Source organism: Mobula birostris, chromosome 24, assembly GCF_030028105.1.
Source record: "Mobula birostris isolate sMobBir1 chromosome 24, sMobBir1.hap1, whole genome shotgun sequence".
NCBI lineage: Eukaryota > Metazoa > Chordata > Chondrichthyes > Myliobatiformes > Myliobatidae > Mobula > Mobula birostris.
This window is the reverse complement of record NC_092393.1, coordinates 26,207,250-26,235,177: the sequence shown is the minus strand read 5'-3', so window position 1 is coordinate 26,235,177 and position 27,928 is coordinate 26,207,250. Positions and strand designations below refer to the sequence as shown.

At 42.1% G+C, this 27,928-nt stretch overlaps 1 long non-coding RNA gene across 1 annotated transcript in view; it reads right to left on the bottom strand.

The window, feature by feature from the left end:
- LOC140187386 (uncharacterized) overlaps positions 1-26,283 on the bottom strand; it is a 92,339-nt gene extending 66,056 nt beyond the window's left edge. The window contains exon 1 of the long non-coding RNA XR_011883082.1: positions 26,194-26,283. This is a non-coding gene — a long non-coding RNA (uncharacterized lncRNA). The remainder of the gene's footprint in view (positions 1-26,193) is intronic.
- Positions 26,284-27,928: the final 1,645 nt, after the last annotated feature.

Below are 27,928 nucleotides of genomic sequence, written 5' to 3'. Positions count from 1 at the left end.
AGACAGAGATGGCACTCAGTACTCAGTGTTGGAGAACTGATTCGGAGGCTCAAAGTTTTCAGATGACTCAGAGACGGATTGTGTTCGGGCATGGCAGGAAGAGTTTTTCTTCCTTCTCCTGTCTGCGTGAGATGTGGGACATTTGAGAGACTTTGAACTTTTTACTGTGCTCATGGACTTCTTCATCAAGTTATGGTATTGTTGCACTGTTGTAACTGTATGTTATAATTATGTGGTTTTGTCGGTTTTTTCAGTTTTGGTCTGTCCTGTGTTTTGTGATATCACACCGGAAGAAATATCGTATCATTTCTTAATGCATGCATTACTAAATGACAATAAAAGAGGACTACGTGTCTTCATAATCAATAATGTTACTGTGTTCTTTCTTAGTGTGTAATATAATACACATAGATAGCACTGCCAGAAAAAGATTAAAGCTATTACTTGGTAAATCTCACCTGTGGTCAAAAAGTGTAAAATCTAATTTTGATAATGATATACGCTTCAAAGATTTTCACTCCCTTTAGAATGGTTATCTTGTCCTAAGAAGCATACTCGTGATCTATTGCACTCTAAGGCAAATATATCATTCCTTAGTTAAGGAGATCAAACCTTTGCACAATAATTCAGATATGCTCATCTCAAGACTTTTTATGATTTCTGTAATATTAACTTAATTGTTTACTTAGATGCCTTTATAGTGAAGGCTGGTGTCACTTGTTGTTATAATTGCTTGCAGTATCTGCTGCATGTTTACTTTCTGTGACTTGTCTGGAAAGGTACGTACAGCCCCTAAATAACAAGTATGCTGATTCAGTGTACCTGAAATGTCCCAAAAAGCTTTATATTAGCATTGCAAAACAAACATTGACACACAACGGAATAGATCAGGAAGGTGCCTCTGTTTAGAGAATACATTTTGCTTCTTGTACTTCACCCACCATGCTCCTACCCACAATAACTCTACACCTATACCAGTGGCTCCAAGCACTGGGGACTTTGGATGGTGATGGCATCCTGGCAAAATGCATTGTTATGCACATAGAATCAGGTCAGGAGAGTCAATAGTTCTTCTGAGCTGGGCATGATAGGGAAACTATCTTTATCTGGAAGGTGAAGATTGTTGAGGCAGACGACCAGCTTGCAATTCAGCAAGCACAAAGCGTGGTCATCAGGTTACTGTGAAGCAGTTTAACTATGTGTTAACCTCCTACTTTGTTTGTCCTGAAGCCGGTTTGCATGTGGCTTAGACAACAAAAAGATGAATAAATAATGTTTTGTGTTTATAATTTGCACCCAAGTAGATGAAGTTCTCTCTGGAACTTCTTTCCAAATTCCATCTATTACTATCATTTCCTATGTGGACTGCAGCAACTGAAGACAAATGCATTACAAATACCCATGTAAACACGAGGAATTCTGCAGATGCTGGAAATTCAAGCAACACACATCAAAGTTGCTGGTGAACGCAGCAGGCCAAGCAGCATCTCTAGGAAGAGGTACAGTCGACGTTTCGGGCCGAGACCCTTCGTCAGGACTAGAAGCTGCGTTCACCAGCAACTTTGATGTGTGTTGCTACAAATACCTATGTCAGAATACTGTTTATTGACTAAAGCTCAGTGTTTAACACAATCATTCCTACAGTTCTGATCGAAAAACTCCAGAACCTGGGCTTCTGCAACTGGATCCTTGACTTTCTAACCGGAATATCACAATCTCTGCGGACTGGAAATAACATCTCCACCTTATCGACAATCAACTCTGGGGTGTGTGCTTAGCCCTCTGCTCTACTCTCTCTACGCCCATGACTTGTGGCTAGGCACAAGTCAAATGCCATCTATAAATATGCTGCATAGGCAACTATCGTTAGCAGAATTTCAGATGGAGACGAGAGTTCGTACAGGAGCGAGATATACCTGCTAGTTGAATGATGTCACAGCAATAACCTTGCACTCAACATCAGTAAGACCAGAGAACTGTTTGTGGACTTCAGAAAGGGTAAGATGAAGGAGCACACACTATTCCTTATAGAGGGATCAGAAATGGAAGGAGTAAGCAATTCAAGTTCCTGAATTTCAATATCTCTGAGGATCTAACCTAGAACCAACATGTTGATGCAGCTACAAAGAAGACATGACAGTGGCTGTATTTCATGAGGAGTTTGAGATCATTTGGTATGTCACCGAATACACTTGCAAATTTCTACAGAGGTATCATGGAGAGCATTCTAACTGGCTATATCACCATCTGGAGGCTACTGCACAGGATTAAAATAAGCCTTAGAGAGTTGTAACCTTAGTCAGCTCATGAGCACTAGCCTCGGTAGTATCCAGGAGATCCTCAAGAACTGATTCCTAAAAGGACCCTCATCAGTCAGGTCATGTCCTGTTCTCATTGTTTTTATCAGGAAGGAGATACAGAAGCCTAAAGGCACACACTCAGTAATTCAGGCACAGCTTCTTCCCATCTGCCATCCGATTTCTGAATGGACATTGAACCAATAAACACTACCTCACTACTTCTTTATTTCTATTTGTGCATTACCTATTTAATATATATACTTACTGTAATTCATAGCTTTTCCTATTATTATGTATTGCATTGCACTGTTGTGGGCACGTGGCCAAGTGGTTAAGGCATTGGACTAGCGACCTGAAGGTCGTGAGTTCGAGCCCCAGCCGAGGCAACGTGTTCTGACCTTGAGCAAGGCACTTAATCACACATTGCTCTGCGACGACACTGGTGCCAAGCTGTATGGGTCCTAATGCCCTTCCCTTGGACAACATTGGTGTCGTGGAGAGGGGAGACTTGCAGCATGGGCAACTGCTGGTCTTCCATACAACCTTGCCCAGGCCTGCGCCCTGGAGAGTGAAGACTTTCCAGGCACAGATCCATGGTCTCGCAAGACTAACAGATGTCTTTATTTTATATTGTACTGTTGCTGCAAAGACAACAAATTTCATAACATAGGCAGCCAATGATATTAAGCCTGTTTGTGTTTCTGATATTACTCTGTTCTGCTAATTAACACTTCACCTCCTCTCCTTCCTCCTCTTGCTTTTTACTGTGTCCTTTCAATCAACTACGACAGCACATTTCACTTATGTGCCATTTAGACGCTTTACCTGTATGCCATAATGTTGAAATGGGAGAACATCCCAACCTGCGGTGCTGATAGATTTGAAAAAGAGGAGGTGCAATGTGACCTGGATATCCTTGTGCATCATTCACTAAAATGAAGCTGGATGTTAAGAATGCAAATGATCTGTTTTCCTTCATAGCAAAATGATTTGGGAACAAGGGCCGGTTAATGTGTTGTTACACAGGGTCTCCATGAGAACACGTCTTGAGTATTGTGTGCAGTTTTAGCACCATTATCTAAAAGACACCTCTGCTGTTGAGAGAAGGCTTCCGAAAATTTACAGACCTATTCCTGGGAGAGCAGACTGTCACAGAGTGAGAGAGATTGGATAGACTAGGTTTATATTCACCAGAGTTGAGAAGAATGGTGGAGCTTGAGATTGCAAGAGCAACTACCTGTGCAAGAGGAATGTGTCAGATTTAAAAAGTGAATGGGATCTTTCAGAATTTTCTGTGGAGCTGGAGATCATGTGGGTTAATAGGCAAGGGCCAATAAAAAGTTAGGTTTAATTGGAGCAGCCATTGTGGGAGTGGCAATAGTGTGAAGGGACTGGATTAGAGTGGAGTGCTGAGGCACAGGTTCCTTCTTTCCATCCTTACTCCCTCCTTCCTTTCTCCCTCCCTCCCTCCCTGTTGGAGCAGTGGGAATGACAGCCAAGGCAGCAGAGTGCTCCTCTAGTGGGATGTGGAAAGGCAGGGAGACCTCCGGTGTCCTTGACAACTACGTTGACAAGAAGTGCACCCAGCTGCAGCTTCTTACACACTGCATTAATGAACTGGAGCTGGATGACATTCAGCACGTTCAGGAGACAGAACTCAATTCCAAGTCTATCATTTTGGATACTAGTGGGGGAGGGGGAATGACCTCTGGCTCTGTGACTCACAAGGGAATGGGGGAGACGAGACAAGCACTGGTGATATGGGATTCATTGGTTAGGGAAACAGACAGGACAAGAACAAGGTTCCAAGGTGATATGTTTCTCAAGGGTCAGGGACAACTTAAATTGAGTCCATAGCATTCTTAATGGGGAAGGGGCACACAGAGATTGTGTTCCATATCAGTACCGATGACATAGGCTGGAAGGGTGAGGAGGTTGCGTAAAGTGAATTCAGGGAGTTAGGTGCCAAATTAAAGGACACTATCCCAAAGGTGGCGATCTCAGAACTACTACCCATGCCTCTTGCTAGGGAGGCTAGAAAAAGGAGGCTAAAAATACAGTTTAACATGTCGCTAAAGAGATGGTGCAGGAAGGAGACCTTCAGATTCTTGGATCATTGAGCTCTCTTCCAGGGAATGTGGGACCTATACAATTGGGATGGTTTCCATCTGAACTGGAGGAGGACAAATATCCTTGTGGGGTGGTTTGCTAGTGCTGCTCTGGAGTGTTAAAACTAGAGTTGCAGGGGGATGGAAACTAGAGTGCCAGGGTAGCTGGTGGGGTGGTTGTGGGGAAAGTAAGCCTGCATAGAAAGACATGAACTAAAAGGTTGAGCGTGGTGGAACTAATGTTCTGGTTTTCATTTACTTCAATGCACGGAGTACTGAAGGTAATGCAGGTGAGTTTAGAGCATGGAATTATGATACTTTAACCATCAATGAGACTTGGTTGCAAGAGGGACAGCTCAGTATTCTGGGGTTCTGTTGTAGGCATGATAGAGAGGGAGGTATTGAAGGAGGAAGGATGGCATTACTTGTCAGGGAAAATGTCACAGCAGTGCTCAGACAGCACAGTCTGGAGGGCTCATCTACTGAGGCTATATGGTTTGGACTGAGGAATAAGAAAGGTTTGACCACGGTAGATTAGATTATGAGGACACTCAGTCCTCGTTTATTGTCATTTAGAAATGCATGCATTAAGAAATGATACAATGTTCCTCCAGAGAGATATCACAGAAACACAGGGCAAACCAAGACTAAAACTGACAAAACCACATAATCATAACATATAGTTACAACAGTGCAAAGCAATACCATAATTTGATAAAGAGCAGAGCATGGACATGGTAAAAAAAAGTCTTAAGTCCCAATAGCCCCATCATCTCACGCAGACGGTAGAAGGGACAAACTCTCCCTGCCATGAACTCCAAGCACCGCAAACTTGCCGATGCATTGGAAGCACCCGACTGCAGCCGACTCTGAGTCCATCCGAAAACTTCGAGCCTCCGACCAGCCCTCCGACACCGAGCACTGAGTACCATTTCTGCTGAGTGCTTTGACCCCACCCCAGCCGCCAAGCAACAAGCAAAGCTGAGGACTCCTAATGGGATTAGGAGATCCCATTAATGGGATGATATTGTGAGCATCCTAATAGTCAGTGGGATTTAGAAGAGCAAATTTTCGAGCAATACCAAACATTTGCAAGAACTGTAAGGTTGTGATAGTAGGTGATTTTAACTTTCCATATTTTGACTCAGACTCCCATACTGTAAACATACTGTAAAAGAACTGGATTGGTATGAGTTTGTCAAATGTGTTCAGGAAGGTTTCCTCAATCGTATATAGAAGTTGCAAATAGAGAGAGTGTGATACAAGATTTCCTATTAGGGAAGGAGATAGAGCAGGTGACAGAAGTTTGTTAGAAGAACATCTCGTGATCATAATTCATTAGTTTCAAGATAATTATGGATAATCCTAATAAAATTATGATCACTGGGCATTATTGATCATAATACACTTATGGTCAATAATGATGATCAATCAAAGGCCAATTTTGCTGGCATCAGAAAGGATCTGGGATGTATGGCTTGTCTTCTGGCAAAGGGATGCTTGGTAAGTAGCAGGCCTTCAAAAATGAAATATTGAATGTCTGTATGTTCCGGTTAGAATGAAAGACAAGGCTAACAGGAAACCTTGGTTTTTAAAGGATATTGAGGCCCTGGTTCAGATGAAGTTCATAGCTGGAATAGGCAGGAAGGAACAAATGAGGTAGTTGTGGAGTATAAGAAATGTAAGAGAACACTTAAGGAGGAAATCAGAAGGGTTAAAAAGAGGCAAGAAGTTTCTCTAGCAAACAAGGTAAAGGAGAATCCGTAGGGCTTCTACAGATATATTAAGTCCAAAGGTTTAGCAAGGGACAAAATTGGTCCACTTGAAAATCAGCATTGTATTCTATGCATGGAGCCGAAAGAGATGGGGTAGATTTTAAATGGATTTTTTGCACCTATATTTACTCTGGAGATAAATACAGATTCTATAGAACTGAGGCAAAAGAGTAGTGAGGTTTTGGACTGTATCTGGATTACAAAGGAGGAGATGCTTATCTCGAGGCAAATTAGGGTGGGTAAGTCCCAAAGGGCTGACAAAATGTCCCCTTGGATCTTGTGGAAGACTTCTGCAGAAATTGTTTGGGTCTTAGCAGAGATGTTTAAAACATCCTTCGGCAAGTGTCGAAGAATTGGAGAAAATATTGTTCCATTGTTCAAGAAAGGCTTTGAGAATAAGCCAGAAAATAATAGGCTGGTGAACCTAACATCATTAGTAGGTAAATTATTGGAAGATATTCTCTGAAACAGGATATGTATTTGGATAGACAGGGCCTGATGATCAATATGGCTTTATGTGTAGTAGGTCATGCCTAATCAATCTTATAGAATTGTTTGAAGAGGTTGCAGGAAATTTGATGGAAAGGCAGTGAATGTTCTCTACATGGATGTTAGCAAGGCCTTTGACCGTTGCTGGAGCAGACTTGCAGTGGATTCTGAAGCGGCAGATACGAGCCAAGGCGAGGCATAGTTGAGGCAGCAGAGCCCAGGCTCAGGAGTGAGGAATGAGCTGATGTTTAACTGATTAAGTGTCAGGCCAAATAGCCCAGGCCTGAGAGCATATTGAAGCAGCAGGACCCTACACCTCCTCCCTCACTACCATTCAGGGCCCCAAACAGTTCTTCCAGGTGAGGCGACGCTTCATCGGTGAGACTGTTGGGGTCATCTACTGTATCCAGTGCACCCAATGTGACCTCCTGCATATCGGTGAGATCCAACGTAAATTGGGAGATCACTTGGCCGAGCAGCTACCCTCCACCTACCAGAAAAAGTGGGATTTCCTGGTGGTCACCATTTCAATCCTACTTTTCATTCCCATATCCAATCTTACTTTTCATTCCCATATCGACGTGTCAGTCCATGGCCGCCTCTACTGCTGCGATGATGCCACACTCTGGTTGGAGGAGCAACATCTTACACTACGTCTGGGTAGCCTTCAACCTAATGGTACGACCATTCATTTCTCAAACTTCCAGTAAGTAATTGTCCACCCCACCCCCCTTCACCATTCCCCATTCCCCATTCCTATTTCCCACTCTCTCCTTATCTCCTCACCTGTCCATCACATCCCTCCGGTGCTCCTCCCCCTTCCCTTTCTTCCATGGCTTTCTGTCCTCTCTTATCAGATCCCCCCTTCCCCAGCCCTTTATCTCTTTCACCAATCAACTTCCCAGCTCTTTACTTCACCCCTCTCCCTCTTCTGGTTTCACCGTGGATTGTCACCTTGTCATAGTGGAGAAGCTTGTGTGGTCCTGTGATCCCGAGAGCAATGTCGTCTGGAGATATGCTTCTGGTAGGGTCACCCATGGCGGTAAGGTCGAGGGTGAGGTCCCTGACAAAGAACAATCCAACCAAGACCTCAACGGTGGAACAGGCAGATGAAGTTACTTCGAACTTAACGGCTGTGAAGGCAGGTGAAGGCTGCAACAAATCCATCAGCCTGAATCGTTGTGGTTTCCATGCCATTGGAATCAGTTGGTTGACTTGTGGAGTATCGTGTGCTTCTTGGAGTGCAACAGCAAGTACACGTTAAACAAACACATGCACAGGCGTCTTCGCTCTGTGGGCCACTTCTTCAGAACAAAGACCACTATCCTCAACCTCGAGGGATAGCCATGACGACAACAACTACCTTGTACTTCTTCTCCCCTCCCCCACCTTCTTACGCTGACTTCTGATCTCTTTTTTTCCAGTCCAGATGAACGGCGTTGGCCTGAAATATCTACTGTTCACCCTTTTCCATAGATGCAGCCTGGCCTGCCGAGTTCCTTCAGCATTTTGTGTGTGTACTTTGATTTCCAGCATCTGCAGATTTCCTTTTGTTTGTGTCTGAAGTGGCAGCTGCTGGTTTAATTGCAATATTTAAGGATACTTTGGAAAAGTATATGGATGAGGAGGGGCAATGAAGACCAAGTCACAATGTTCACTGAGTTGGATTTAGCTCTTAGAGCTCATAGAATCAAGGGATATGGAGACAAACACACACAAGATGCTGGGTAAACCCAGCAGGTTAGGCAGCATCTATGGAAATGAATAGACGGTCAATGTTTCAGGCCGAGACCCTTCTTCAGAACTAAAAAAGAAGGGGGAAGATGCCTGCTGAGTTGTATATGTGTTGCATTTTATGTGTTGCTTTGGACTTCCAACATCTGCAGAATTTCTTGTGTTTATGAAATGGAGAGAATGAAGAAGGACTGAATTTGAATGACACTCATGACCACATTAAACAGCAGAACAGGCTTGATGCCTGATGTTCCTTTTCTTAATGCTTCCATAAATTGTTGCTTAAATTTATCATCTGATTGCATGAAATTAGTCTTTCTAACTCTACCACTGCTGGCCAATAAGAAGTTAAAATCGACTGGAAGGATGAGAAGAATTTATTTGCCGCATACGCCGTGAATGCACTAGATATTTTTTAAAAGATTTGTCAGTTTCATGATCACAATTACTGATTTATTAGCTTGCAATGAAATTCTACAATTGCTGTGGTGGTATGTAAACGTGTACCTCTGGGCACAGGTATAATAATAACCGGATTCAGATTCATTTATTTATGAAGTGTACATTGTAACGTTGAGTGAAATGTGGCGTTTGCGTTAAACACCAACACAACCTAAGGATGTGTTCAGGGCTGCACCCGAGAGCCACCACACATTCCGACACCAACATAGAGTGTTCACAATAATCACAAGAGCACAACAGCAACAAAACAACGACACTAGACAAGCTCCTTTCCTCATTCCCACCCACTCATATTCATAGACAATCCTTCAACACTGTGTCTGGGTTTCCAGCCTCCAGTGGACTTGCAGATATCAAGTGTCCAAGTTCAACAGTGGATTCACAGACCCAGGACCTCAGCCATCGCAGCTCAACTTCCGGAGTTTCACTCGACCTTCGGATTTCAACCTTCGGTATTGATCCCAGGACTCACTGATGAAGAGTCACCGAACACCAAGCCTTGGATTCCAGACTCACTGACTCAGATACCTGAGCGTACAGCAGTCACACCTCATGCCTATATGGATCCCTGATTGTAGGACCCGCTACCTGGGGGGCTCGCTGACTTGGGGACAGGAGGGGTCACCAACCCTCATCCTCTCTGGTCTTTGTCCACAGCACTTCCCGGCCTCACGTCTGTCCATGGTTGTCCTTCGTTACAGGTCCATGTCACCGGCCTTCAAACATGGAGCAAAGGCCTAGACTCCATCCTGATGTCTAATTCCCCCACATTCCTGTCCCTAAAGCTAACTAGATGCCTAATTTCCCTCCAAACCTAAAAAAACAATTAAGCCTGAGCCACTAGCTTGACCGAGACCACTGCTCAGCGACACGTTGCTATGAACATACCTCAGTCGCATTGTGGTTACATTTCTGGATTTCAATCTGTTCATGATGGTGGGCTGAAAATAAATTAAAAACGGTTCCTCTGAGTGAGGGATTTTAACATTGGATTCCGGTATAGTAGTCAATCTTCATTCTATTGACTCTGTTAAGATTTATCTTAACAGGGTCTTATCATATGATCTTAGCTTTTTGGATAAGGGTATCTTCAATCCGTCTAAAGGCCCCTCCATAAGTTTTGTATTATCAAAAAACAACCATTGTTTTCACCCCATTTTGAATTGATTTATTTATTCAGCTTGGTACTCCAGAGGGGTAATCAGACCATGCTTCACTTCTCTAAATTCTGCACTTGGTAAACATAATGCATGAGTGTTAAAGGGGAATCCTAGCAACATTGAAGAGGAATGCAGAACATTATTCCATGTTGATGAAAAAGTAAAAAATAGATTTGAGTGATTAGATAATCCCCAAGCTTAGACTGCTCCAAAAGACTTCCCAGAGGACGCAGCATCTGTGTGGGCAGTGTCTAGGCAGCCGAATAAGATGACCTGGTGGAATCAACCTGCAAATGAAATGCACGTCCTGATGTAGTTTCTCAGGCATAGACTATGACTAGAATATTCCATGTCAAATTAATGTAAACCTTGTTATGATCTGTCCCTCCCCCCCTCCCTCCCTCCCTCTCTCTCTCTCTCTCTCTCTCTCTCTCTCTCTCTCTCTCTCATTTGGAAAGATATTTTTTGGCACCTTTTTCCTCCTTGTGCACTCTTTTTATAACATTGACTAGAATCATACACAACGTTCCAAGTATGGTGTAACCAAGCAACACACATCAAAGTTGCTGGTGAACGCAGCAGGCCAGGCAGCATCTCTAGGAAGAGGTACAGTCGACGTTTCGGGCCGAGACCCTTCGGCAGGACCAACTGAAAAAGAGCTAGTAAGAGATTTGAAAATGGGAGGCGGAGGGGGAGATCCGAAATGATAGGAGAAGACGGGTGGGGGGGGATGGAGCGAAGAGCTGGACAGGTGATAGGCAAAAGGGATATGAGAGGATCATGGGACAGGAGGCCTAAGGAGAAAGAAAAGGTGGAGGGGGGGAAAAACCAGAGGATGGGCAAGGGGTATAGTGAGGGGGACAGAGGGAGAAAAAGGAGAGAGAGAAAAAGAATGTGTGTATATAAATAAGTAATGGATGGGGTACGAGGCGGAGGTGGGGCATTAGCGGAAGTTTGAGAAGTCAATGTTCATGCCATCAGGTTGGAGGCTACCCAGACGGAATATAAGGTGTTGTTTCTCCAACCTGAGTGTGGCTTCATCTTTACAGTAGAGGAGGCCCCCCCCCTTTTCTTTCTCTCTAGGCCTCCTGTCCCATGATCCTCTCATATCCCTTTTGCCAATCAACTGTCCAGCTCTTGGCTCCATCTCCCCCTCCCGCTTTCAAATCTTTTACTAGCTCTTCTTTCAGTTAGTCCTGACGAAGGGTCTCGGCCTGAAACTTCGACTGTACCTCTTCCTATAGATGCTGCTTGGCCTGTTGCATTCACTAGCAACTTTTATGTGTGCTGCTTGAAATTCCAGCATCTGCAGATTTCCTCGTATTTATGATGTAACCAAGGTAGATTTGCTACATTTTTTCCAATTCCTCCATTATTCAATTCATTCTCATTAGTTAGTAAAGTTGGCAAAAAATAATTTTGTTCTGATAGCAGAGGTTCAGAAATTACCTTTCTTCAGGAGCTGTAATTACCAATCAGTCCATTCTTCACTCTGTCAACCTGAATGCTCCTACTGTTTGTCTCTGATGTCTAGTAGGGAATAGGATATCATTAAGTTCTAGGTGAGTTTACTGGCTTACTGTCCGGAGATCTGAACAGGAATGTAACACTTAAGTCACATTTTTTACTGATTGGGAAGATATAATTTCTTGTTTTGATAATATCAACTGAGAAAAAGTACAATATAACATTGACAAAGGGCACTTCAGCAACCCGTTCAATATTGTAGATGTTCATTTGGGATTATAAATGGATTAATTATCTATCACTCAAAGGGGGTGAAAACTGTTTATATCTGTAAATCTGGGATATTGGTATTCTGCTAATCAAACTCTGATATGAAATAGATTGAGCATTGTCTTTTATTCAACCTTGAATATTCACAGAACATGCAGGGACTACAGTACTCAAAAATGCTCTGAAAATTTTCAGTTTTATATTTATGCCTTCTGGAGCATTAGAAATAGTTATTGTGACCTTACAAATTAGCCTATTTCCAGCCCACTTGAGAGCTCCTACTCCCCATACTACTTACATCTGTCTGATCTGTTCCATCAACCACCCAACATTCCTTTCCCTCCAGTCTCTCCAGTTTTGCATTAAATTCTAGACATTTCCCAAGTGCTTGGTCTGCCAATTAGCTCAATAGTGGAGCTGCCAAAATTCTTGGCCTCACAGAAGCAGCAAGACACAGCTTATTGCCTTATTAGTGACCACAGCTCAACTGTGCCATTATTGTGAAAGTGCCAAACATGAAACTGGAAGAGGAGCATATCTGTTACAGTTTCAGGCAAAGTTATTCAATGGAGCACTATTACCATGTAAATCCAGTTTAATAATCCACCTAGAACCAACAAAACTATTTAGCAAGAGAAAAAAATTTGGCTCTGCAATTTATGCCATGTTATTGAATGCCCACATTGTTCTTCATATTCCCCTTGCATGTATACACAAGCTCATATCTATTTCCTCAGTTATAAATATAGAAATGTCATATAACCTCATTGTCTGTTTCTCTATAAACCTCATTGTTTCTAAATTTACAAAAGTTTATTTAATTGAAAACATTGAGGCTACATAGAAAACTAATACTTGGATAATAAATTGAAGCTTTCAGTTCAGAGACTAATAAAGGTATATAACATGGAAAGGGACCCTTGGCCCAAGTTATCCATGCTTACCAAGGGATCTGGGGGTCCATGTACAGGATTACCTAAAGGTTAATCTGTAGGTTGAGTCCGTGGTGAAGAAGGCAAATGCGATTTTAGCATTCATTTCAAGAGGACTAGAATGTAAAAGCAAGGATGCAATTTTGAAGCTTTATAAAGTACTAGTGAGGCCTCATTTGAAGTATTGTGAGCAATATCGGGCTCCTTACCTAAGAAAGGATTTGATGACATTCAAAGGAGGTACAAAAAAATGATTCTGGGATTGAAAAGCTTGTCATATGAAAAGCGTTTGATGGCTCTGGGCCTGTACTCACTGGAATGTAAAAGAATGAGGGGTGACCTCATTGAAACCTATCAAATGTTGAAAGGCTTCAGTAGAATTGATGTGGAGAGGATATTTCCAATGGTAGGGAAGTCTAAGACCAGAGAACACAGCCTCAGAATAGAGAGATGTCCTCTTAGAATGATGAGGAGGAATTTCTTTAGCCAGAGAGTGGTGAATCTGTGGAATTCATTACCACAAGTGGCTGTGAAGGTCAAGTCATTGGGTATATATTAGGCAGAGGCTGATAGATTCTTGATTAGTCAGGGCATGAAGGGATACAGGGAGAAGGCAGGTGATTGGGGCTAAGAGGGGAAATGGATCAGCAATGATAAAATGGCGGGGCAGACTCGATGGACTAAATGGCCGAATTCGGCTCCTGTATCTTATGGTCTAACGGAATCTAAGTTAATCAAATTTGCCCATGTTAGGCCCATATCCTTTGAAATCTTTCCATGCACCTGTACATTTTTTTAAAGTTGGTTTTATACCTGCCTCTACCACCTCCTTTGACAACTCATTTCATATACCCAATGCCTTCTCTGTTGAAAAACCTACCCTTCAGATCGCCCTTAAATATTTCTCCTTTCACCTTAAACTCTTTAGTTGTAGACTCCCCTACCCGGGAGAAAAGACTAACTATCTACCCATCGGCATCCTCAGAATTTTATCAATCTGTCAGCTTTCTTTGCTAGGGGGCAAATAATCCCAATCTCTTCCCTCCCTTCAAATATCTGTACTCAACATCTAAACCACGGAAAGAAATATATACTCTTTAATGGTTTAATTCTGCGGTGATGTGGTTTATACTGATCTTAGCATGTACGTTGGGCCATAAAACGTTTGGGTAAGATATCCATTGAATGATAATGTATTAAAAACATATAAGGGGGTTGCTAATAAAATGAATTCAGTGAGAAATCATGGTTCAGCGATGAAAGAAGAAATTAAAAAACAGAGAAATAAATTGGAACTGCAAGAAGATTTTCTTAAACTTAACTCTTAAGCTTCATTCAACCATCTCGTTTTGCTCCTTACTGTCAGTCTGATTCTTGAACCAATGACTGAGTAATCAATGGATTTGAATAAATTGTATCATTTGCAAGGATTTATAGAGGTCATCATCATAGCTTGTCACACCAGACAGCCAGCCACTCTAGTGTTGTTTGGTTGATGCTGAGCAGGTCAGTGTCAGCTAAATCAGGTGAGAGTGGGCAGGTGCGCAGAACGTGTTCAATGTTCTGCACCCTTTCGCCACACTCACAGGATTCGCTGGTCTTTAAACCCCACTTCACCATATTGTGTCCCGTTCTATAAACTCTATTTATAGAGGTAATATACACCTAGCTAAACAAGTGAGATATTATAAATGCATTGTCACCTTTGGCTCACTTTGGTTGCCTGCCATTGGAAAAATATTACTCATTTGACAGATCTGACACAATGCCATATGAAAGGTGGTATTGGAGCTGGGTATAAGGAGCTTCCTAACCAGTTTAGCTTGTTCAAAATATCAGAGACACAAAGCATATAAAAAGTAAAGTCTCAAATTACCTGAACTACTTCAAGTAAGTAATCTGTTGTAATCAATACTCGATAAAAGTTTCAGAACATGATAAAACTGCTTCCAGCTGTGAGCTTCTAACCAAGAATGAAACAATTGTAAGGCCAGTAAATCTGAAGAGCCTTTAAATTTCTATTAAAGTAATACGTGGATATTAAGTTGTACATTTGGAATTATAGAACAGTAAATACTCAGTGCAATGCTGGAGGGACACAGCAGGTCAGGCAATGTATATGGAGGGGAATAAATAGTCAACATTTTGGGCTGAGACTATTCATCGGGACTGGAAAGGACGTGGGATAAAAGCCAGAATAAGAAGGTGGGGGAGGAGAAGGCGTACAAGCTGGTGGGTGATAGGTGAAGCTAGGTGAGGGGAAGGTTGGTGGTTGGTCCGAAAAGAGAAAGTAAGAAGGTGGAAAAGGTTAAGGGCTGAAGAAGAAAGAATCTGATCGGTCATGGGAGAAAAGGAAGGACAAGGCTCACCAAAGGGACGTGATGGAGAACGGAAGGGGTTAAAACAGGGGCAGAATGGAGAATGGAAAAGATAGAAGAGTGAGAAGGAAGAGGGCAAAAGTATTCAGGTTAGAGAAATCAATGTTTGTGCTGTTAGATTGGCGACTAGCCAGGTGGATTATCAGATGTTACTCTTCCACCTGTGAGTGGTCTCATTGTGGCAACAGAGGAGAACATGGATTGACATGTCCGAACAGGAATGGGAAGTGGAATTGAAATGTGTGGTAGACAAATCAAGGGCGCTCAATGAAGAGGTCTCCAAACCTATATTGCACCAGGAGCACCAGATGCAGTAGATGACAACAGGCTCGCAGGTGAAATATTTCCTCTCCTGGAAGGACTGTCTGGAGCCCTGAATGGTAGCGAGGGAGGAGGTGTGGGGTAGATCTAGCCCTTGTCCTCTTGCAGAGATAATTGTCAGGAGGGAGTCCTTTGGGGAGTGACTCGTGGACAAGGGAGTCACGGAGAAAACGATCCCTGTGGAAAGCAGAGAGACAGGGGAGGGAAAGATGTGATTAGTAGTAGGAGCTTGTTGATGGCTGAAGTTGTGGAGATTTCCTGGTGACCATCCATTTTAATTCCACTTTCCATTCCTGTTCCAACATGTTGATCCATGTCTTCCTCTACTGCTGTAATGAGGCCACTCTCAGGCTGAAGGAACAATACCTCATATTCTGCTTTAGTAGCTTCAAATTTGATGGCATGAACATTGATTTCCCTAACTTCTGGTAATTTCAACCCCCCCTCCCATTTCCATTCCCCATTCTACCTTCTTTTTACCCCTTCCCTTCTCCTCACCTGCCCATCACCTCCCTTTCCTCCCTTTGGTACCCCTCCTCCTTCCCTTTCTACCATGGTCCAGTCTCCTCTCTTGTCAGATTCTTTCTTCAGCCCTTTATCTTTTCCACCTATCACCTCCCAGCTTCTCAGTTCATCCTTCTCTCCCCTACCCACCCGTCTTCCCCCGACTTGCTTTCACCTATCACCCGCCAGCTTTTACACTATTCCCTCCCTCAACCTTCTTTTTCTGGCTTATTCCCTCTTCCTCTCCAGTGCTGATGAAGGGGCTTGGCCTGAAATGTCAGCTGTTCATTCTCCTCCTGAGCTGATGAGTTTCTCCAGCATTTTGTGCGTTGCTCTGGATTTTCAGCATCGGCAGAATCTCTTGGGTGAGTAAATACTCAGCATGTCAGGTGGTAGTTAGGCAGAGAAAAACAGATTGATGATCTTCCGTCACCATTTTCTTTCTTCAGCTGTCAACTGACAGCATTTCTGCTTTCTTTCAGATTTCCACTATCCACAACATTGTATTATAAACTAATCTATATGTTATAGATAGAGATGTGTGGTGGCAAAATATACTTTAATAACAATAAATGTAGATCATTTTGCATTAAATTTTTCTTTTTCATCTTAGATGGATTTCAATTTTATATTTAATAAATTGTTACCATTGGATATGTTTTAGAATTGCAGTATTTGCTTACAATATCCAATTGAAATATTTATTATCTGTGAAATTAATCAGCTATTTTTGTACACGTAATTATTGTTGCAAAGTTTACAGGTAGTCTAGCTGAGACTAAACATGAGGGAAATGAATGGAGATCTCCTGATAAAATTCCATTTCTGACCGACATTTGTTGATGTTTTCTGTCTTTTGAAAGAGCTGCTTCTTCAAATATGTAAATTATAAAGCAGTAATGCATTTCATACATACCTTAGAAAATTTGTGCCTAATGTGTTTATCTTGCTGGAATTTTTCGTAATTGTTTTACACATTCTTTTCAAATTAAGTAGCACATTGCGAAGAAAAAAGTTATGGTATAACAGCAGACATCGAAGGACTATATTCAAAAGGTTTTTGTGTGAAAGATAGCAATTTCTTTGCCATTTATTTCTGATTACAGAAGTAGCTAGAATGAAGGAGTAAGCTGACAAACAGAAGAGCATACAGTATTGTGCAAAAGTCATATATATATAGCTATGGAGCCTAAGAATTTTGCACAGTATTGTAGTAATTTGATGTAGTGTATTGTACTACTGCCTCAAAAAAAAGCAAATTTTATGACATATGAGTGATGATAAATCTGAATCTGAAGAGTCTGTGCTGTGGACTGAAAGTGCGAAGGGGACAGGGAGAAAGGAATCATGGTTGGGAACAGGGGCAGGGGGAGGGGAGGGAGCAGGAAGCACCAGTGAGACCTTGCCTGCTGTCTCAGGGCTGGGTGTCTCTGAATCTGTGCCAGCCCCTGCCTCTGGTACTCCTTCTTTGCCACCTGTCCCACACCCTTCCCACTATGCTCCATTATCACCATTCCCAACATCCTTTGCTCCCACTAGATTTACAAACTTGCTCTCTGCTCCACGTTGATGAGCATAGTTTTGTGCAAAAGTCTCAGGCAGCCTAGCTATATATGTGTTCCTAAGACTTTTGCACAGTATTGTATTTCCAAATAGATTCAATAATTTCTAGTTTCAAATAACATACTCCACCAAAACTGCTGTAAATATTCAGGTCACTGCTACTACTGGTTCATTCTCAGTTGAATGTAGTAGTTTTTGCATTGCTTAATAAAACTCAATAGTTGCTTAGTTGGTTTCAAGCACCATTTCGTATTCACACTGTGCACATTTACTCCTCCTCTTCAGTGGCAGCAGTTTATGGAAAATGACAAAAGGCTATGAACCCTTTCAACGTGAGATCACACTACCATAGACCTCTCAAATTTAATTTCATAGAAAACAAATGACTACGGATAAGATCTTCAATTAGATGAATGATGGTGGTGTTTGATCATAAACCACAGCTCTTGTCAAATGTAAATCTTTCATTATATTCAAATAAAAAGTACCATGTTACTAAATGAGAAAAGCCAGTAGGAGCTCCAGTCTCCCAAAATAAAGTCAGGATCAGAAACAGGTTTAATATCACTGGCATATGTCATGAAATTCGTCTTTGCGGCAGCAATACAGTACAATACGTAATAATAGAAAAAAACATGAATTACAGTAAGTATATATGTATTAAGTAGTTAAATTAAGTAAGTAGTACAAAAATAGAAACAAAAAAGTAGTGAGGTTGTGTTGATGAGTTCAATGCCCATTCAGAAATTAGTTGGCAGAGGGAAAGAAGCTGTTCCTGAATTGATGAGTGTGTACCTTCAAGCTTCTGTACCTCCTCCCTGGTGGTAACATTGAGAACAAGGCATGATCTAGGTGATGGGGTGAGGGGTGGGGTCCTTAATGATGGACGCCGCCTTCTTGAGGCATCACGCCTTGAAGATGACCTGGGTACTACAGAGGGCAGTGCCCTTGATTGAGCTGACTAAATTTGCAACTCCCTGCAGCTTATTTCAATCCTGCGTAGTAGCCCCTCCCCCACCTTACCAGATGGTGATGCAGCCAGTTAGAATCCTATCCATGGTACAATTGCCTTTGGTCACGTACCAAATCTCCTCAAACTCCTAATGAAATATAGCTGCTGTCGTGCCTTCTTTGTAGCTGCATCGACATGTTGGGTCCAAGTTAGGTTTTCAGAGATATTGACACCCAGCAACTTGAAATTGCTCACTCTCTCCACTTCTGATCCCTCTTTGAGGACGGTTGTGTGTTCCCTCATCTTACCCTTTCTGAAGTCCATAATTAGTTCTTTGGTCGTTGCTGTGCCACCACTCAACTAGTTGATATATCTGACTCCTGTACGCCTTCTCGTCATTATCTGAAAATCTTCCAACAGTAGTTGTATCGTCAGCAAATTTATGGATGGTGTTATATACCTCTAGGGTTCATTTTTTCTGTGGGCTGTCACTTTAAAACACTGAGAGAATGAGACTGACTTTTGGACACTGTTGGATTTCTACTGACTACAAAATTGCTTGGTTACTATGATGGAATTGTTTGATGGACAATGAATGTTTATGGTTTCTTGCGGCTTGTTTTGAATAAGCAAGGTCAGATGATCCTGTCACAGACACACATAGAGAGACACATGCTCAGAGTCTAGATGGTTTCGATCAATGAAAGACACCAGTGAGTGGGGTTGCTGGTTTAAACTTTCAGTCGCCCAAAAGGGGTGAGTTGAGATCGATCCAGAGTATTGATAAATGACTCTCACAAAGTACTGCAACTAGAAGAAGTTTGCAGAGGAAGAGGAAGGGAGAGAAAGGTTTGAAACAGAAGAAACCTAGTGATAAGGAGATCACTGTTTGGACTCTCTTCTAAGTAGCCTGTAAGGGTGAGTTTGATTCCATTCGAATCTGAAAGTGTGATTGTCACTTAGTTAATCCACAGGAGTGGGTTCTCTGGTGAGGAGAAAACCTTTGTGAATACCACGTGCATGTATTTACCCTTTGTCTGGGTGTGGTAGTTCACTGAAGAAGGCACCCCTGTGGCAAATCACTGTTGGAGTTATTTCGTATGTCGTGGAACTGGATAAGTGGCTATCATGTTGTGTAGTTGGGGTAACCTTGTGGAATGTACTGGTGTGTCTACACTTGCCTGGGTGGTAGTTTTCCCTGGAAGAGGGTCCCCTTTGTGATAGGCTACTGTTGGTGATAACCTATATGTAAATTCTGTTTGAGTATCCTGTGGCCACCAATTTGGGATGTCCCGTAGCTGAATTCGGGTGTGCTACCACTTGTGTTGAAAGGATATTCGTTGAAGATCACTGTCGGTGATACTTCGTGTGTGGAATGGAACAACTTCGGAGATAAAACCTACTGCTATTGTTATTTTATATTGCTGTCATGGAATCTGTGGAATATCAAAGTAATTGCCTTCTCACAACATTTGCCTTTGGATTACAAATATCTTGCATTAATTAACCTGAGGATTGAACTGAAATTTCTTACATACCATCGTAAGACTTTAACTCTTGCCACCTGAGCTTGAATAAGTTTGGGAACTTCATCTATACACATATATATGCATAACACTGCTAACTTTTGATCACCGGGTTAAGCTACTATATTTAGTAGTCACTAATAAAGATAGTGGATTTTAACATTAAAAACAGACTCCAGGTGTGTTCTATTGCTGCTGATACTTTTACAGTGTTGCGTGCATGTAACCAGTATTTTCCCCAGGGTTGCGTGTACGTAACAATGGCATGGGTGTAGAGAGAGTAAAGCATGAGCTAAGCACATACTCTGAGGTGCACCAGTGTTGACTGTCCGCGAGGTGGCAAGGTTATTTCAGATCTGCACAAATCGCGGTCTTCAGTTTAGGAAGTTGAGCATCCAGTTGCAGAAGGAGGTACAGAGGCCCAGCTCCTGGAACCTCCTGATCAGAACTGTAGGAATGATTTTGTTAAATGCTGAACTGTAGTCAATAAATGGTATCGTGACATAGGTATTTTTATTGTCCAGGTGATCCAAGCCATGTGAAGAGTCAAAGAGATTGCACCCTCCAGAGACCTATTCAGGTGATAGGTCCTTGCTAAAACAGGAGTTAAAAGTAAAGTAAACTTATTTGTTATCAAAGTACACATAAATTACTGTATACTGTACTACCCTAAGATTCATTTTAAGCTAATGAAGTACGTCTTAAGTACAGTGCAGTAATTGTAATGTAAGAAATGCAAGCATCAATTTATACTGTGAACTCCTACAATAGCAATAATAGAATCCAGGTATTTTGTTGAAATTATATTAGCTAAGGGCTATAAGTCTGCCAAGACAGCAGAGGACATCCCTGCTCTTCACTGAGCGTTAAAGCCAAGGCTCCAGGATAGCTTCTTCCACCACCCCATCAGACTGGTTAATTCACGCTGACACAATTGTACTTCTAAGTTATATTGGCTGTTATATAACTTACTGTACATACTATATATTACAAGTTACTATAATTTGCACATTGCACATTCAGACAGAGACATAATGTAAAGATTTTTACTCCTCATGTATGTGAAGGATGTAAGAAATAAAGTCAATTCAATTCAATTGAGTGTGTCTGGGGTTATTTTACAGCCAGCTGGGAAAACAAGTACAATCATATCATGCGTTGTTTCAGTGAAGCAAGAGTTCCATCAGATTGGCATTGAAGTATTGCCCTAAATTATGTCCTGATGGTTCAGCGATTATACATAAAATAGAGGCAAAAGTACTGTCACTGGACCATGGCCAGACTTTAATATCACGACAAGTTTAGATAATGAATGCTCTTTACCTCTGCCATTTTTCTTGAGACTTGTGACCAGAATTATTTTCTTGTTGTTCTGCTATCATATTTCTTAATGAGAAACCATCCCCTCCCCATCTTCATTTCCCTGTCTATTATTTTTATAGCAAGTTTTCTATGCCCTTGGTAATATGGTCTTGTTTTCAATAAACTTTGTTCTGTTAATGGGACAGATGTGAATGAGCATTTTGACAATTTGAAGAAATGAGAGAGCTCTTGTTATGTGACAGATGTGATAAAAATTTCCCATTACACAGAGTATTTACTATTTTATCATTCCAAGTGTCTTACTCTCAGTAATGTGTGATTGGTTTCTGGAATGAATTGGTTGTCCTAAGGAGAGACATTCAATAGTATTAGAGTATATGCTCATAGGTTTAGTAGAATAGAGTGATCTCATAGTGTGACGAGAATACACATAGTTTAAGATGTTAGCTGGCCTGTGCTGGCACCAGTGGGATCAGCAGTTGGTCTGCCACCTGTCTTCAGGAGAAAGAGAGATAAGGAAAACAATGGAGCAGCATTTGGAGATGTTAATGAAGGGACGGGAGAGTTTAATGGAAGGAGAGCTGTCAAGCTCGGCTCCCCCTTTGAACCCTGAACTGTTTGAAGTGATGGACAGGCAATACCCCAGCAGGAGGATAAAAAGGGACAGGTTCGCTAAAGCAAGACACACACGACACCCCGAGGTAACGAGACCCTGGAAGCGGTGCGTCTCCCACAAGTTGGTGGGAAGTTTTGGAAGGCTAGTCGCGGGACCAAGCCATAGACGCACAGGGTGGAAAGGCACGATCGGCAGGAACCTGGTGTGTGTGTCTGCCCTTGCCTGGGTGCCACTGCAGAGAAATGATCGTATCTGGAAATGGAGGGGTCACAGTCGGTGACCTCAGAAGACATCACAAGGGGCTCGCCCGAAAGCTGACTGCGAAGAATATCGAAGGTCTGTGTGGAAGCCGTTTGAATATTCATTCGTTTTGCTCTTTCTCTGTCCATCCACTGTCCTCCCACTGTCCATCTCCCACGGCAGTGATTACTGTGAACTGAACTGAACTAAATTGAACTGAACTTTGCGTCACTTTGAAACTGGTCATTTACCCCTAGACGACGATAGAGCTTGATTGATCCTGTTATCCTAATTCTGTGTACATGCGTGTTTATCATTGCTGAACTATTGCATTTATTATCCTTTTGATTAGAGTATTGTGTCGCTTGTTTCTTTAATAAAACTTTCTTAGTTCTAGTAATCCAGACTCCAACTGAGTGGTCCATTTCTGCTGGTTTGGCAACCCAGTTACGGGGTACGTAACAATAGAAACATACAATTGTGTTTGACGAGATAGATGTTAACAGGCTTGAGAGCTCTGACAGCTTAGAATAAGTTATAAAGTGTCTCTGTGGACTAAGGTGAAGACATTTCATTCATCAGAGTTACAAATCTGAGCAATTCCATGCCACTGAGGGATGTGGGCGCTAAGTCATTGAATATCTTTAAGCTTGAGATCATTCAGCCTTTTCACAATAAAGGGATAAAGAGGATCAGGTGGAAAAGTGAATGAGAGGTAAAGGATCACCTGTGATTATATTGAAATAGTGGAGAAAACCCTGGAAACTAAGTTACCTAGCTATGTTTTTATGTGTTAAATGTAAGTAAAACTTTTTCAAGACATTAGCCCTAAACTGAACACGTTCCAGGCTATAAATTGTGTTATACAGTCTATGGTATCTACATTGTAAAGAACACATCATCAAATAATCCCATGGTTCCCTATGTCCGTAGTCCAACTTCACTTGCCTAGAGCCCAATTTCCTTTGCATGAAAGAAACACATGGATGGCTTTCTCTAACTGGCTCAACTTCTGACAAATTCAAAGGCAAGATTAAGTTCTGTTAGCAGCTAGCTATTGCATATCTTTAATAACACCTCTTTAGTTTGCTGAAGCTTGGTATCTCATTGCATCTCACATCACATCCTGGCAAGTAAACTTTCCACATTATAGAACAGTAGGAAAAGCAGAGGAAAAATTGAAATGAAAGATAAATTAGACTGCCTGAATTTAGTGCCAAATAGAGTTCAGAGTGTAAGAAAGTATGGACTTGAAGAGAAAATAAGAAATAATCGAAAGGAAAAGACAGAAGGAATCATACTTCAAGTTGTAAATTGCTTACATTCTGAGCTGGAGATGTTGATTGCTTATTATTAACAATTATTCTGTTGTCAAAAGGATAGTTAAGCTGATAATTATTGGACAACATTCTGGAGGAACTGTAATGAGCAATTTATGTGCTCATGCAATTATTTCATTAAAATGACCAAGGTTCCAAGTAGATATATTATCAAAGTACATATATGTCACCATATACTGTATAACCCGGAGATGTTTTCTTGCAGACATACTCAGTAAATCCGAGAACCACAATAGAATCAATGAAAGACGCACCCAACAGCACAGACAAACAACCACTGTGCAAAAGACCAAAAACTGTGCAAATACAAAAGGAAAAAATAATAAACAAAGAAGTAATAACTGTCGAGCACGTGAGATGAAGAGTCCTAGGAAGTGGGCCCATTAGTTGTGGGAACAGTTCAGTGATGGGATGAGTGAAGTTAAGTGAAGCTGTCCCCCCGGTTCAAGAGCCTGATGGGTGTAGGATAATGGCTGTTCCTGAACCTGGTGATGAGAGACCTGAGGCCTCCTGATGGCAGCAGTGAGAAGAGAGCATGACCTGGATGATTGGGATCCCTGATGATGGATGCTGCTTTCCTGCGACAGAACTCCATGTAGATGGGCTCAGTGGCGGGGAGGGGAAATGGGTTATATCCATGCACCACACATCAAAGTTGCTGGTGAACGCAGCAGGCCAGGCAGCATCTGTAGGAAGAGGTACAGTCGACGTTTCAGGCCGAGCCCCTTCGTCAGGACTAACTGAAGGAAGAGCTAGTAAGAGATTTGAAAGTGGGAGGGGGAGGGGGAGATCCAAAATGATAGGAGAAGACAGGAGGGGGAGGGATGGAGCCAAGAGCTGGGCAGGTGATTGTCAAAGGGGATAGGAGAGGATCATGGGACAGGAGGTCTGGGGAGAAAGACAAGGCGGGGGGACCCAGAGGATGGGCAAAGGGTATAGTCAGAGGGACAGAGGGAGAAAAAGGAGAGAGAGAGAAAGAATGTGTGTATAAAAATAAATAACGGATGGGGTACAAGGGGGAGGTCGGGCATTAGCGGAAGTTAGAGAAGTTGATGTTCATGCCATCAGGTTGGAAGCTACCCAGACGGAATATAAGGTGTTGTTCCTCCAACCTGAGTGTGGCTTCATCTTTACAGTAGAGGAGGCCGTGGATAGACATGTCAGAATGGGAATGGGATGTGGAATTAAAATGTGTGGCCACTGGGAGATCCTGCTTTCTCTGGCGGACAGAGCGTAAGTGTTCAGCAAAGCGGTCTCCCAGTCTGCGTCGGGTCTCGCCAATATATAGAAGGCCATATCAGGAGCACCAGACGCAGTATATTACCCCAGCCGACTCACAGGTGAAGTGTTGCCACACCTGGAAGGACTATCTGGGGCCCTGAATGGTGGTAAGGGAGGAAGTGTAAAGGCATGTGTAGCACTTGTTCCGCTTACAAGGATAAGTGCCAGGAGGGAGATCAGTGGGGAGGGATGGACAGGACGAATGGACAAGGGAGTCGCGTAGGGAGCGATCCCTGCGGAAAGCAGGGGGGGGGGAGGGAAAGATGTGCTTAGTGGTGGGATCCCGTTGGAGGTGGCAGAAGTTACGGAGAATAATATGCTGGACCTGGAGGCTGGTGTGGTGGTAGGTGGGTTATATCCACTACTTTTTGTAGGATATTCCATTCAAAGGTATTGGTGTTTTCACACCAAGCTGTGATGCAACCAGTCAATACACTCTCCACCACACATCTAAAGACATTTGTACAAGTTTTCAGAATCAGGTTTATTATCATCGGCATGTGAGGTGAAATTTGTTAACTTAGCAGCAACAGTTCAATGCAATATAAATCTAGCAGAGAGAAAAATATAATAAATAAAATAAAACAATAATAATAAACAAACAAGTAAATCAATTACATATATTGAATGGATATTTTAAAAAATGTGCAAGAACAGAAGTACCGTATATTAAAAAGAAAGTGAGATAGTGTCCAAAGCTTCAATGTCCCTTTAGGAATCAGATGGCAGAGGGGAAGAAGCTGTTCCTGAATCAATGAGTGTGTGCCTTCAGGCTTTTGTGCCTCCTACCTCATATAGGACCCGGCTGGTGGCCTAGTGGCATAAGCATCGGACTTCAGGACAAAAGGTCCTCAGTTCAAATCCATCCGGCTCCCCTGCACGCTTTCTATCCGTGCTGGGTTATGAGCTGGTGATCTCTTTGGAATCTCACCTGGCAGAAGGCAATGGCAAACCACTGCTGTAACTTGTCTCGTACATGGTTCCCCACTACCTCAGAGAGGTGTGGAGGGAAATCGTCTGCCAATCAGAGAAACTCTGGATGCGTCGTACCTTTCCTTACCTGATGGTAACAGTGAGAAAAAGGCATGCCCTGAGTGCTGGAGGTCCTTAATAATGGATGCAGCCTTTCTGAGACACTATTCCCTAAAGAATGTCCTGACTACGTTTACAACCTTCTGCAGCTTCTTTCGGTCCTGTGCAGTAGCCCCTCCATACCAGACAATGATGCAGCCTGTCAGAATGCTCTCCACAGTACAACTATAGAAGTTTTTGAGTGTATTTGTTGACATGCCAAATCTCTTCAAACTTCTAATAAATCATAGGCTTCATTATAGCTACATTGATATGTTGGGACCAGGTTAGATCCTCAGAGATCTTAGATGTCATGCCGAGTATTTGCAAACTTCTAAGGAAGTAGGGGTGTTGCCGTGCTCTCTTTGTAATTGTACTTACATGCTGGGTCCAGAACAGGTCCTCTGAAATGATTACATCGAAGAATTTAAGTTGATGACTCTCTGATGAGAACTGGCTCACGGACCTCTGGTTTCCCTCTCCTGAAGTCAATAATCAGATCCTTGGTCTTGCTGACATTGAGTGAAAGGCTGTTGTTGTGGCACCACTCAGCCAGATTTTCAGTCTCTCTCCTATATGCTGATTTGTCATCACCTTTGATCTGGCCAGTGACATTGGTGTTATCAGCAAACTTAAATATGGCTTTGGAGTTGTACAGTTTGGTAAGTAATCATTTTTACAAAGCAGAGTGGTGCAATTCAAGGGTAAAGATTTGAAAGACAGGCAGAGGAGAAACCAAGAAGGGATTAAATGCAGAAATTTAAAACATAGATCATAAAACATTACAGTATATATAAGAATTAAATTTTAAAAATGAAGCTTTGTTTAGCTGGGACCTGTTATGAGCAAGGGAAGGGTCTATGGGACTTGCTGTGAGTTAGTGCACACAGATTTTCTGCTGAGTTGTGGCCAGAACATCCAGCAAAGAAAAATAATTGCCTCTCTAATGTCTGTGTTCAAACCTGCTCCACTTTCACAAGGCACATTTCAGAAGAAAACTGTTGCCTGTAAAAAGATGACACTATTTATTCCACGGTTGTTATTTTGGAACTGCATTACTCATAGAATGACATGCTATTGCCAAGAAAGGGCCGAGTGCACGAGTTTATGTTTATTTTCTGTGAGCTATGCACTTACAAAAATACAAGGAAATAATCACTCTTTACAGGAAAGCTTGAAATAAACACACAAATATTTAATTTACTGTTTCCACCCACATTAGATAATGGTGTTTAAACGATATCCTTTTTCAGTGGAAACTTTCAGATAGAAATATTGGCTCATTACAGTATATACAAAACAAAACACAAGTTTTAGCTGCCATTAGCTTTGTAAAATGGTTGCTTACCAAACTGTCATTACACGAGCACATTAATTGCTCATTACACAGAATGTTAAGTCCAATAATTATTAGCTCAAATACCCTTTTTCTTTTTGGAGTGAAAGAGGATGAGGGGTGACTTGATAGAGGTTGATAGAGGCATAGATAGAGTGGACAGCCAGTTATGGTTTCCCAGGGCAGCAATTGCTAATATGAGAGGGCTTAATTTTAAGGTGATTGAAGAAGGATATAGGGAAGGATTATCAGAGGTAGGTACCAGAGGTGGTGATAGAAGTCGATAATTAGTGACATTTAAGACAGAAAGACTAGAAATTCTGCAGATGCGGGATATCTACAGAAATACACGCAAAACAGGCAGCATTTATGGAAGTGAATACACAGATGATGTTTCGGGCTGAGACCCTTCATCAGGACTGGAAAAGAGCATTTAAGAGACTCTTAGATGGGCACGTGGATGAGAGAAATGGAGAATTATGTGAGAGCGAAGGGTCAGGTACATTTTGGAGAAAGTTAAAAGGTCAGCACAACATCATATTAATACTAATTACTATTTAAGCATCTAATATCCATAAATTAGTGCAAAACAGGCATGATATGAGGAAAATCCCAGTAGAGGAAACTTTTGTGAACGGTAACTACAAAGATACTGTGCTGCACAGACGCGGAAGATGAGTTTGCCTCCTAAAAGATGCTGCTGCCAATGTGAAGACTTACTTGCAATTTCACATCTGCAGACAATACTGTCTGAGTCAAAGCTGAAAGTAACTTATACAC